Source organism: Clupea harengus, chromosome 6 (assembly GCF_900700415.2).
Source record: "Clupea harengus chromosome 6, Ch_v2.0.2, whole genome shotgun sequence".
NCBI lineage: Eukaryota > Metazoa > Chordata > Actinopteri > Clupeiformes > Clupeidae > Clupea > Clupea harengus.
This window is the reverse complement of record NC_045157.1, coordinates 10,594,100-10,606,599: the sequence shown is the minus strand read 5'-3', so window position 1 is coordinate 10,606,599 and position 12,500 is coordinate 10,594,100. Positions and strand designations below refer to the sequence as shown.

Genomic DNA, 12,500 nt, shown 5'->3' with positions numbered 1-12,500 from the left:
AATAGCTCGTACAGAATGAGTAAGTTTATATATCAGCAAACTCCTCTCCAGCTTCATCAGTTTCATTAGAACAGAAGCTGAGAAGCTCCAGTATGAAGTGGAAAGAGTCGAGTGGTGTTTGAGTGATGTGTGAGTGATTTTTGAGTGAGAGATAAAAACAGCCAGATCAAATACTGAACAATAAGAGTAATGAGCTGCTGAAGCCTCTGCTCTGTCAGCCCCCCGTGAGACTGTAGATAAGCCTGCACCTGCCTCAGATAATGCTAGATGCATGCCTGCTTACTCTGTGGCCTCTTTGCTAAAGCTAATTCCTGCAAATGCTAACTTCACCTCTTTGCCTGTCTTCTCTGCTAACACTAACATGTCTGGCTATTGCTAACTTCACCTCTTTGCCTGGCAAATTCGAACCTCTCTTCCGTGGTCTCTCGGCTAATGCTAACATCTCCCGCTAATGCTAACTTCAGCTCTATGCCTGTCTCCTCTACTTCTTCTCTGCTAAAGGGAACACCTCTTCTCCAGAATCAGTTAGACTAGTTATGACGATGAAGCTTTTAACATTTTCTGTCCAACAAAAGGCTTATGTAAAATACACTTTATGATGTAACATCAAATTGATTAAATTATCATTTTAACAAGCAAAACTATTTCTGTGATATAGGTTCATTTTAAAATGCATATGATTTTAGGTTGCATGTAAATGGACATGTACTGGGAGACAAAGAGCCTTATTTGATCTACAGGCTACGATGAGTCCCATTACAGTATAGTCCATGTGTCTGTGTGTGTGTGTGTGTGGATCATTACTGTATAGTCTATGTGTGTGTGTGTGTGTGTGTGTGTGTGTGTGTGTGTGTGTGTGTGTGTGTGTGTGTGTGTGTGTGTGTGTGTGTGTTAACTATTACTGTATAGTTCATGTGTTGTGATATGAAATATGATTTCAAAGCTGAGGAAAACAGCACCCAGAAAAAAAGCATAATTGAGTTTCAAACTAAAACAAATGAGTACAGAGGTTGCGCTTTCTCAAATGATTAGGCGATTATGGAGGGTGAAAATTACGACACAGCTCAGCCGCAGCAAAACCGTTCCTCCTTCAGAGCCTCCTGCAATTTCGCATCTCTACTTCACCCACTCTCATTAAAAGTTAATTTAACAAATGAGTCCAGAATGTTTGCTTCTCATAACTCTGCCCTCCGCTTCTCTCCTGCACCCACAGGCTCAATGGCATCTTGACACGGTGCTGCATGTGATCCACCCTCCATATCATGCCAGGACACCTTTAACCCTTAACCCTCACATGTGTATGAGTGGCATGTCCTTACACTAATGTGTGTGTGTGTGTGTGTGTGTGTGTGTGTGTGTGTGTGTGTTGTGAAATCAGATAACACTGTCTCCACTGCATGAATTGAAGACATAGAAACAAACAAACAAAAAAAAGGATTTCGATCTCTCTCTAATTTGTTTTCTACTACATGTGGAAGTGGGGTTTAAAGAAATGTGTATAAATCTGTCATTTTGATTGCAAAAAAAAACACAAAAAAAGTTCTGAAAATCCTGGACGGACTGATATTTGTGTTTTAACCAAAGCAAATAAATCTGTGCTCCACCTTCCAAAGCCTTCACCATAACCACAGCGGTGGCAATGAATAGAAATGGTTGCTAAGCAGGGCAGTTCGATATTCTTTAATTGCATCCAATTGGAATAAAGTGGTGTCAAGCACATTCGTGCTGCGAGGTTGCAGTTGCAGCCTACACTATGGCACACGGGCAGGATTTGGACACTATCTATTCATGCTGAGTTTAGCTGCCCTCCCTACAAACAAATGCCCACTCCCGAGTGCCATACTGGTAACAGTCAAACTGATTCAAGGACGTTGTCATTCTTTTGTCAACCTAGGTGTGCACTGGGCTACATTACAGCCTATTGGCTTTTGTTGGCACCTATTTTATTCTGCTGACACTGGGCTAGCAAGAATATAAATGCTAGCGGAAATCCCGGTGCGCTGCACTTCATAGCTTCGTCATGCTGTGTAGATGAAGAGGCCACCCGGAGGAGAATTGTATCTGAATGTATGCGGTTGGCGTTTTCACACTGGCTCTGTACTAAACTGCACTGCAAAAAACTCAAAACAAACTATGTGATTGTTCCCTTCCTATCCACGGCCAGAGCAGGCCAGACTGACTTTAGGACCACATAGCATAATACAGCTCCCATAAATCAACCTGCTTCCTCACTGTGGCTAAGAGGATATCAAAGTATGTCTGGCATAGTCACTGATATCTGTTATAATAAAGGTAGAATGCTCAGTCTGTCACTATTGCTGATGGTATGACTCAGTGCTTCGACTTCCTCATGAATCGAAAGGGCAGTGGGCAAACCAGTGTGCTCATTACTGCTTTTATTGGCGAATAAAAGGCATTTCATGATCAGATCTAAGCTAATGTGAAACACTCTGAACTAAACTACATAACAAAACCTTTTACCATGACCCTTTACAAGCCTATATACCTCAATCACATCAATCTCAGATTGCACATCGTCTACCCCGGAATCTCCATTTCTCTTCCCTCTCCAAAACACACACACACACACACAGCATAGGAATATATACACACACGCACACACACACACAGGCATGGAAATACACACAAACATATACATACAATCAGCCCATAGAGGACATATCTCACATTTCAGTGTGTGTGTGTGTGTGTGTGTGTGTGTGTGTGTGTGTGTGTGTTTGTGTGTGTGAGTGTGTGTGTGTGTGTGTGTGTGTGTATGAGAGCATGTATGCAGGGGGAAGGGTGGGTGTAATAACCTGATAACACTATCCTATTACATCCTCACCAGCCATTCAATTACGCTGCCATGTATCATCATGACCAGGCTGCTTAGCGGGGCAAGAATGAGGAGGACTACACTGTGACCTCCGACTACCACACAAGGACATTATAGAAGAGCGGTGTGTGTGTGTGTGTGTGTGTGTGTGTGTGTGTGTGTGTGTGTGTGTGTGTGTGTGTGTGTGTGTGGGTGTGTGTGTGTGTGTGTGTCTGTGTGTGTGTGTGTGTGTGTGTGTGTGTGTGTGGGTGGGGGGGGTGGTAGTGTATGTATGTATTGTGTCTGCGTGTGTGTATTTGTATACATGTGCCTATATGTGTGTGTGTGTGTGTGGGTGGGGGGTGGTAGTGTAGGTATGTATTGTGTCTGCGTGTGTGTATGTTGGCTTGTGTGTGTGTGTGTGTATTTTTATACATGTGCCTATATGTGTGTGTGTGGGTGTGTGCATGTTGGCTTGTGTGTGTGTGTGTATTCTTATACATGTGCCTATATGTGTGTGTGTGGGTGTGTGTATGTTGGCTTGTGTGTGTGTGTGTGTATTTTTATACATGTGCCTATATGTGTGTGGGTGCTCTGGCTGTAGCCTGCAGAGTGGAACTGATTTATAAAACACCTGGCTGGGCTGGAGGAAGCAGCCATTAGTCTGGAGGAAGTAATCAGTGATGAAGCAGAGGACCTCTGCGTGTGATTTAGACCAGCCCCGGGCCATTAGGGGCTGCTGGGGGAAGGATAAATCACAGGCCGGCAAGGGCGGGGGCGGGGGGTGGGCTGACCCTGCTGGACACCAATGCTACTGCTACTGTTACTGCTGCTACCGATGCTGCTGCTGTTACTGCTGCTACCGATACTGCTGCTGCTGCTGCTACTACTACAGCTACTGCTACTACTACTGCTACTACTGCTACTACTGATACTGCTACTACTACTACTGCTATTACTACTACTACTACTACTATTGCTACTACTACCGCTACTCCTACTGATGCTGCTACTACTGAGGCTGCTGCCACTATTACTGCTATTACTACTGCTGCTGCTACCACCTTTCTCTGCCTGTGTGCATTGCCTCCCTCATGAGGGTGCTGGCTGATTGCACCACAGGCCTCTCAAACTGCTGACAATGTTGCCTGATTGAAATAAAAGTTTTTATGACTAACTGATCAACCTGTAAAAGTTTAACACAGACGGGAAGCCTCAGGGATCCTGCTACTGCCTGCACACCAGGGCTGATCTGTGTGTGTGTGCCTTTGTGTGTGTGTGTGTGTGTGTGTGTGTGCCTGTGTGTGTGGTGCTGTCAATAGACACCCTAGAGGGTCCTGGTAATTAAACGCACATCTGTAGTCTACTGTACGAGTCATAAGTCACGTTGGATGAAAGCATCGGCTACATATAATGGCTATTTCATTGGTTATGGTTATTTTAGTAGCAATCCGCACAGTGCTACACCATACAGCCATGCAGTTCTCTAATTGGACTAATTGTCACACCTCGTCTTGCATGGTGTAGTGTTTAATAAGGATCTATTTCTTTATGTGTAAGCACTCCCCTATGGATTGTTCTCCTATTGGTTATTCTCCATGCGCATGTATACATTGAGTTCAGAACCTCAAGTAAATGAAGTGATGTTTGACGAGTGAACTTAAACTCCGGGTGAGCCTGATTATTTTATTAATAAGTAGTCGCATAGACACGACACATGGAAAACATAGGACAGAAAAGCGTTCAGTGAAGGAGATGGGCTTTCCCTGGCAGCCAGTACACTTCTGTGTCTCTTCTCTCTCTCGTGCCCGCAAGCCGATTTCCTCTCATTCAGACCTCAGCCATGAATGTTGTTAAATACTGGCTATGTGCATAAGAGCATGACAGAGTGTGTGTTTGTGTGTGTATATGTGTGTGTGTGTGTGTGTGTGTGTGTGTGGTGACAGGTTGATGGACTGAATCGCATCAACACAGACAAATGAGAGCAGGGATGGGTGAATGAGCACTGCATACGTGTGTGTGTGTGTGTGTGTGTGTGTATGTGAATATATTTGTGTGTGTGTGTGGGCATATATTTGTGTGTACATATCCATGTGTTTGCTTCCTTTGTGGTGTGCGTTTAGTTAAGTCCAGTGGATTGAGGTGTGTCGATGTTTCGGTATGAATTCCTCTCTCTCTCTCTCTCTCTCTCTCTCTCTCTCTCTCTCTCTCTCTCTCCCTCTCTCTTTCTGTCTCTCTTTCTCTGCCCCCCCCCCCTCCCTCACACACACACGCACACGCACACGCACACACACACACACACACACACACACACACACACACACACACACACGTACTAACTGATGGATAAACACACAAAATGAACTCACTGCTGCTCCTGTAATCACATTATGTGTCTCAACAAGGACACTTCAGCTGATTAGGCAGGTAATAGTAGCTTCCAACTAAAGATGATCACATGATAACAGCACAGAAGACCAGCTCTATCAGCACAGAAGACCAGCTCTATCAGCACAGAAGACCAGCTCTATCAGCACAGAAGACCAGCTCTATCAGCACAGAAGACCAGCTCTATCAGGGCAGAAGACCAGCTCAAACAGGGCAGAAGACCAGCTCTAACAGGGCAGAAGACCAGCTCTAACAATGCATAGGATCAGTTGTATCAGTGGCAGTGGATGAATAACTCCAGACTCTGGTATTCAAGGTTTCTCCTTCTCTCGTTCCTAAGCCCACTCTCTGCGTGTGGAAACAGCCTGAGAGAGAGAGATGGCTGCTGGATGCGTGACTGGTCGATGGAGGTGGGAGAGGTGAGCTTGAGTGATGATGTGAGGAAATAAATTGCATTTCTAATATAGTGTGGTGTTTTTTCCACACTTCCAAAAATCTGCTGTAATGAAAATTGTAATTGCATATTCAAGAGCACAAATAATCAAAACAGAGACATGCGTGGGCCTGTGTATTTTGAGCAGATGTGCTATCATATGTAATGTGTGTGTCAGAGCATGTGTGTGTGAGTGACCGAGTGTATAAATGTGTGTTTGTGTGTGTGTGTTTGAGAAGGAGGGGTTTGGTTTTAATATCAGCGCTTTATGACAGGGTTATATTTGGGTTAGAGTGATGATAACTAGCTGAACTCAGAAAGCAATAAAGCACATAAATCTGTCTTTAAAGCTTTGTCTCTGCTCCCAGAGCTTATTTGTGTGAGTGCACACACACCTAGAACTGCCGTAAGGAATTTTAATTTCCAGCACTTTCTTATAAAGTATGCTATTTTTGATAAAGCCAACAGAAATCCATTGCCTGTGTCTGTCTAAACTAAAAGAAAAATAAACAAAAAACAGGTTAGCTCTTTGTGTGTGTTCGTCAACATGATTTTGAGGGAGAAGGGTAGGCCTTAGGCCCGACAGATTGGCATTCAGCCATGTTTGCGTATGTGTGAGTGTGTGTATGTGAGAGAGAGAGTGAGTGTGTCTGAGTGTGCATGTGTCTGTCTGTGTGTGTGTGTGTGTGTGTGTATGCATGTTTGTGTGTATGTGTGTATGTGTGTGAGTGTGTGTTCAGCTCGCGTTTCAGCATCAGGCAGCATCACACACTGAGCCTTTAAGGTATCGTGAGTAAATGCGTTGTGTGAGTGTAGAGCCTTTAATCTGTGGTATGCCTAAAGAACAACATCCCTCCAGTCTCCCTCCACACTTTAATATCACAGCACTGCTCCTAATATGAAAGACTCATAACACTACAAAGCCATATTTACTTCCCTTCATCAGAGGCTGTTTGTGTTTAAAAGACGACCATCTACACTCTAGAGTCAGGGGTTCCTGGTGTTGGAGGCATAGCCGTGCGTTATCAGACAACAGTGGCATACCTGAAGGTGTAGTCGTGCGATATCGGACAACATTGGCATACCTGAAGGCGTAACTGTGCGTTATCGGACAACATTGGCATACCTGAAGGCGTAACCGTGCGTTATCAGACAACAGTGGCATATCTGAAGGCAGAGCCTGTGTGTGACCAGAACATCTTTATTTACGGTTGCTGAGGACAACCTCACGCTCACTTTGCTCTGCTGGCATAGACCACGTACTGAAATAACACTCATTACTTTTATTTTATCATTATTTCTATTCTATCCGTATTTTCCTTCTCATGCATAAAAAAGCTTTGGTCTTCACTGCACAGAGAGATAGAGAGATAAAAAAAAAGTGACTCCGAAGTTTTTAATTGGTGTCTGGAACTTGTAGAAATCTTTGTAAAGCCATATGTAAATGACCCGGTGAAATGAGCGCCACGTTAGAGGGCCGTAATTGAGCGGTGCTGGGGGCAGGCCAGGCTCAGGCGTGAGGAGACATTAATTGTCATCATGCTGAGCGTTATGAATAAAAACAAGTCCTGCTCCCGCTCCCACTCCCGCTCCCACTCACCATCTCCTCCCTCCTTCCTCACCTCCTTCTCCACCAGACCAGAGCAGACAAGCCCAAACTCATTAGTCTGGGGATAAAGTTCCCACGAGCATGCCAGACATGTGTGTGTGTGTGTGTGTGTGTGTGTGTGTGTGTGTGTGTGTGTGTGTGTGTGTGTGTGTGTGTGTGAATGTGTGCCGGCTCACGGACAGCCACTCACACACAGCTACCCCTTGCACACTGTTGTACACTCAGCTACTATCGTTGTGTTTGATGTGACAAGATAATTGCTTCTGACCCTTGCTGTTTCTAACTGTGCGAGGGAGTGACAAACTGTGGTTAGTTGTGTGAGTAGTCTGTGTGTGTTAAAGTCAAGGCCTTGTATGCACAAACACACACACACACACACACACACACACACACACACACACACACACACACACACACACACATACTCTCTCACACATACACACACCAAAACACACAGGCCCATGTTCTACCTCTCTCTCTACCTCCCTCTCTCTCTCTCTCCTTCTCTGGGGGATTTAAGTCCCTGGTGAAGAAAACTGGTCTACTTCAAAAGCTGCACACTCTATCAAACAGGAGATCAATAGCCAGATTCCAGATTCCTGACTGGGCAGAGAGGAGCAGAGAGGAGCTCACAGCCACTGCTCAGCCACACTCCTCACTCCAGTAACACCAGCTCCACTCATACCGTACAGTCACACACAAACACACACACCGCATTAGGTCATGCTGATTAGCATGCTGTGTTAGTGCTATCAACATAATTTCATTAAGGATAGATGCCACTGGTCATATAGTCTCTTAGAATCAATACATCATTTCAGTGTGTCTTGTTGGTGGTACAGTTTTGTTATTACTATTACTATTATTATTACTCATTGATAGTTTTAAATACATTTAAATTGATACTTATGTTTTTCAAATGTTTTGTAAGTTCGGACAAGTTGCAGCAGCTTCACCCCCCCACAGATACAGTCAGTGTGTTTTCACTGTGTTTTGCATTCAGCTGCTATTTGCACGATAAATGTGATAGGCCCAAGGCCCAAGAGGAAAAACTGTCTAATGCAAATGGACATGGAGGCACTGCTCACTGGTTGAGGATTGCATAACTGTTCTGTAGTAATACACCTTTGCTGTAGTAACATACTATTGTTATAATGGTGTCATTCATTTAGGCAGATTCTGTGCTGGCGTTGTCACCTTCCAGGCGGTTTACTTGTGTTTGATTCCTAGGGTTTCCTAGCCACTGCATGATGCATAATGTAAGTTGCTTTGGATGAAAGTGTCTGCTCCATAACTGGCCTTTAGCTTTTAATTTCGCATTACAAAAGCACACCACTGTAAAGCCAAAGCATGACTAAGTATGACTAACAGCGCACGGAGTACATCAAACATGGCTTATTATTGTGACCAGAGATGGATGCATTTCACGGTTCTCCCTTCATGTTCTCTGTCTGTATGTGTGTGCATCTGTGTGTGTGTGTGTGTGTGTGTGTGTGTGTTTGTGTGTGTGCATCTGTGTGTGTAGGTGTGTGTGTTTATGTGTGTTTCTCTGCGTGTGTGTGTGTGTGTGTGTGTGTGTGTTTATCTAGTATATGTGTTTGTGTGTGTAGTGACAGTAGGTTAATACATTTGCTTTTATATTTGCTTATTGGGAGCACATTCTATATCCTAGATATTAAGGCCATGAGGTTGTTAGCTCTTGTCCTGATAATGCCAGGCTCTGAGGCCAGGTGGGGATGCGGTCTGCAGCCCAAGGCTTTTGGGTAACAAGAAGTGATGTGACAGCCTTGACATAGATTGCTGTCAGTGCTGATTGATTAAAGTCTGACTCAATCGTTCCCATACTAGCATGTCCTTTATCAGTGCATCTAACCCCAAGCAAACCCAACACATTCTATAGACCACAGGAAACATTATACGGTATATATATATATATATATAATATTATATTGACCACAGTTAACAAAGATATATTTGGGGGAAGGGAACAAAAAGCTTGATACATCACATCCTGGTGTGCTGAACATGCCTGACAACTACACAGGACCAAAAAAAAAACCTCTGCTTAAGAATAATCCATCTCAGAAAACTATACAAGGACAACCCATCTGGTGACCGTAGGAACAACACACCTCAGACAGACCAATCATTTCTGGTGTCTGTGGGAAGCTCATCGGGCCCCATTCTGTGGAGTAAATCTTAGATGATTTGACTGAACTTTTGAATCTGCTGCTGATAATCGGAGCCCACGGCTGCACTGTGATCACCTTTGAGTTAAACCATCTCTCTTCGCAGAGGTCATCTTATCACAAAGAGCCATTTCATATATTTTGGCACAGTAATGTGGAGGATGTTATCTGATACGCTCTGCTTGATAAAATCATTATTTCCCTTATTATAAGGTTGTGTGAAGCCTACAGCTAGGGTAAAAAAACCTAATTAAGATAAAACAGCTCTGGATGTTCAAAAGTGAGACACATGGGTGTAATAGCATAGTAATAAATGCTATGTAACTATCTTTATAACCATGGCATTTACCATTACATTGCGTGACGGTGAAAAACCTGGACCCATGCTTTGCTGGTTGTCTTTGCGAGCGAGACCAACAGTAATATCACATCTTTACCCTTTTCAAGAAGCATGACGTTACGCTGTTTTGAAAAGCCCACAGCGCGTTCAACTAACCGCTCCGGTCAGCAGGAGGCCGTGTGTAATCAGCCCCTGGCTTCATGTGGATTTACATTTGATGCTACGATCAAAGCAGGACATGTGAGTGTTTGACGTTAGTCCTGGAACATTAGCTCTGAGAACATCAGAGAGGGACAGACTTCTGTCAGATCTCCCGAAGGAACTCAGCAGGGGGGGGGGGGCGCCACTGATAAACTGGCCATCGATGTCTCACACTGAGTATGTAACTAACACCGGTGCAGGGGATCTAAAGCTCTTCATCATGATGATCACACACACACATGACAACAGATATCGCTGTCAACTGACCATGGATGCAGTCACAGTGAGCGTGTAAGAGTGCAGTCACAGGACCGTGGATGAGTGTAGTCACATGATCACAGTGACATGACTGGTCAGTTGTTTTTCTTCGGTTATATAATTACACATGAAAGTACGTTTGGAGGAGGAGGAGAGAGAGGGAGGGAGAGAGCAGGGGAACCAGCAGAAGAATCATGAAGTGCTGTTCAGGTTTTTTTCTTTCTCCATATTCCTTTCATGACTGAGGCCTATCTGAAAGAGCAGTGGTGTGGTGGGGGAGAGAGAAAAAGTAGTTTGGGAAAAAGCTGCAACTCTTCAAGGAGGGAGAGGGGAAAGGGGAGGAGAGGCAGTAAGTGTTGCCTCGGATGTGCCTGTTTGATTAGCTCCGCTTGAAGGGCCTCTTCCCCCACGCAATCCCATAATGCTGTGCCGTGAGGTGCGGAGGCTGCGGTACTCTCTCCAAGCCTCTTCACACAGCGAGCTGATGAGGAACTGAGCACTTTTACAATGGGACCTCATTAAGGATTCAAGCCCCCCCTCTATCTAGCCTCTGTCTTGATTTTTCTTTTTTTCTCCGTCCTCCATCTCTCCCTGTACATAATGGAGGTGGATTCTGAGGCGGGGAGAAATGTCAACCCACTCGGCTGACGACTCCAGAACAAACCTGGGCCAGACCGGGGCACATGCCGACCCAGACTCGGTGGCGGCTGAGAGAGGCAGGGTGGGCGGCAGATATGTGGTGAAACGAAAGGAAAACTAAATGACATGGACAGAAAAGACTAGCGTAACGTAAACACGGCTGAAAAGATCCGTCTGACTTCTTGTCATCTTAAGCCAGCATGCTCTCTCTTAAAGGGGTCCTGTATTTGAAGGAAATAAGAGCACACTGACAGACCGGGTGTCTTTAGTCGTTTTTTTGTCAGGTAGAACGTCTTGGGTGGGATTTATTTCTGGTGGGACATCTTTGCTGAGGTTTTATTTTATTTATATTTTTATTTTTTTTGTTGGTGTACGTGAACACTGCTCTGAAAACTGACACTGATTGGCAGGGGAATAACTCAGTCATTAGAATATTTCGCTTCGTATGAATCCAGCCTGCAAAACACACACACACACACATGCAAGACCAGCTAAACCGACATCAACACAACTCTCTGACTAAACCAGATAGTTGAAGAGAGAGGGGGTGCTGTACATGAGAGAGAATAGACCTCACTGTGCTGTAGGTGTGTGTGTTTATGTGTGTATTTCTGTGTGTGTGTGTGTGTGTGTGTGTGTGCTTGTCCTGCTTCCATGCTGATCTACCTCCATGAAGGAGGCTAGATGAACAATGGGGCAGGAAATTACCTCGCTCCCATTTTCTGCCTCCTGGGTGTTAATGGGCTCCGTTTGCACAATAGCAATGAACCGACGACGAATGGAATTCAATCAAAAGGCTCCGGCACACCACCTGTATTAAGGTGTCATGACTCAATAACGGAGCACTGAGGAAAATCAATTGAAGAATGTGCAACATGCTGGCATTGCTGTTTACATACCTGCAAAAAACATGGCAGGGAATGCAATTTAAACTACTTAAAATGTAATCTAATTAAGCCTAAAATGCCATTTGCCTTAAAACGTTTTTGAAATAAAGTATTGCAGAGCATGCTAAGACCTATTGAGAACTGCACCTTAGCGGTCACTATGACTTCTGTCGTTTATTTTCACAGTAGGCAGTAGGGCAGAATTGAGCGGAGCCGTTAAAGCAATGACACCCCAGCAGGCACCATCAACGCTCTCAGCTTCAGAGACTCTGAAGAGGAAGTTCATCTCAGAAATAGAAAAACTGTTTTAAAAATGATGACCTAGCATGGTTCCTCACACACTGCCTACAGGAAGGACGGAGAAGCAAAGGCAAAAGACAAGGAAAGAAAGTTAAACATTCTCTTCCTTTTTTTCTTCTCTAAAATACATGATCCCTCTGCCTAAGACTAACCATGGTCTGATCTTTCATTGGTAAAGTTTTAGCATTATATAAGAAATAGCTTGTTAAAGACTTCATGCGGATTGTAGCATGTGTAGGCACTCAGCCGTTCTTGTTAAGTGCCCATCTGTTGTTCTGCATGTATTATGTATGGGACCTCATTTTCTAGTCACTTTCGGTTAAAAGCCCCCGTCTGCTAAACACATTCATTTCAATTCGACCGTTCAAAACTTAGCAGCTATTCCCAGCTGCCGTGCTCATCTCATCTGATAAAGATGATTACCAGGCAGAGGAAAAACCA

The 12,500-nt window shown here is 44.3% G+C and overlaps 1 protein-coding gene across 2 annotated transcripts in view; it reads right to left on the bottom strand.

Annotated features, from left to right (window-relative positions):
• The window catches only part of fstl5 (follistatin-like 5), a 148,154-nt gene that overhangs the window by 48,741 nt on the left and 86,913 nt on the right, over nucleotides 1-12,500 (bottom strand). The window lies entirely within an intron of this gene.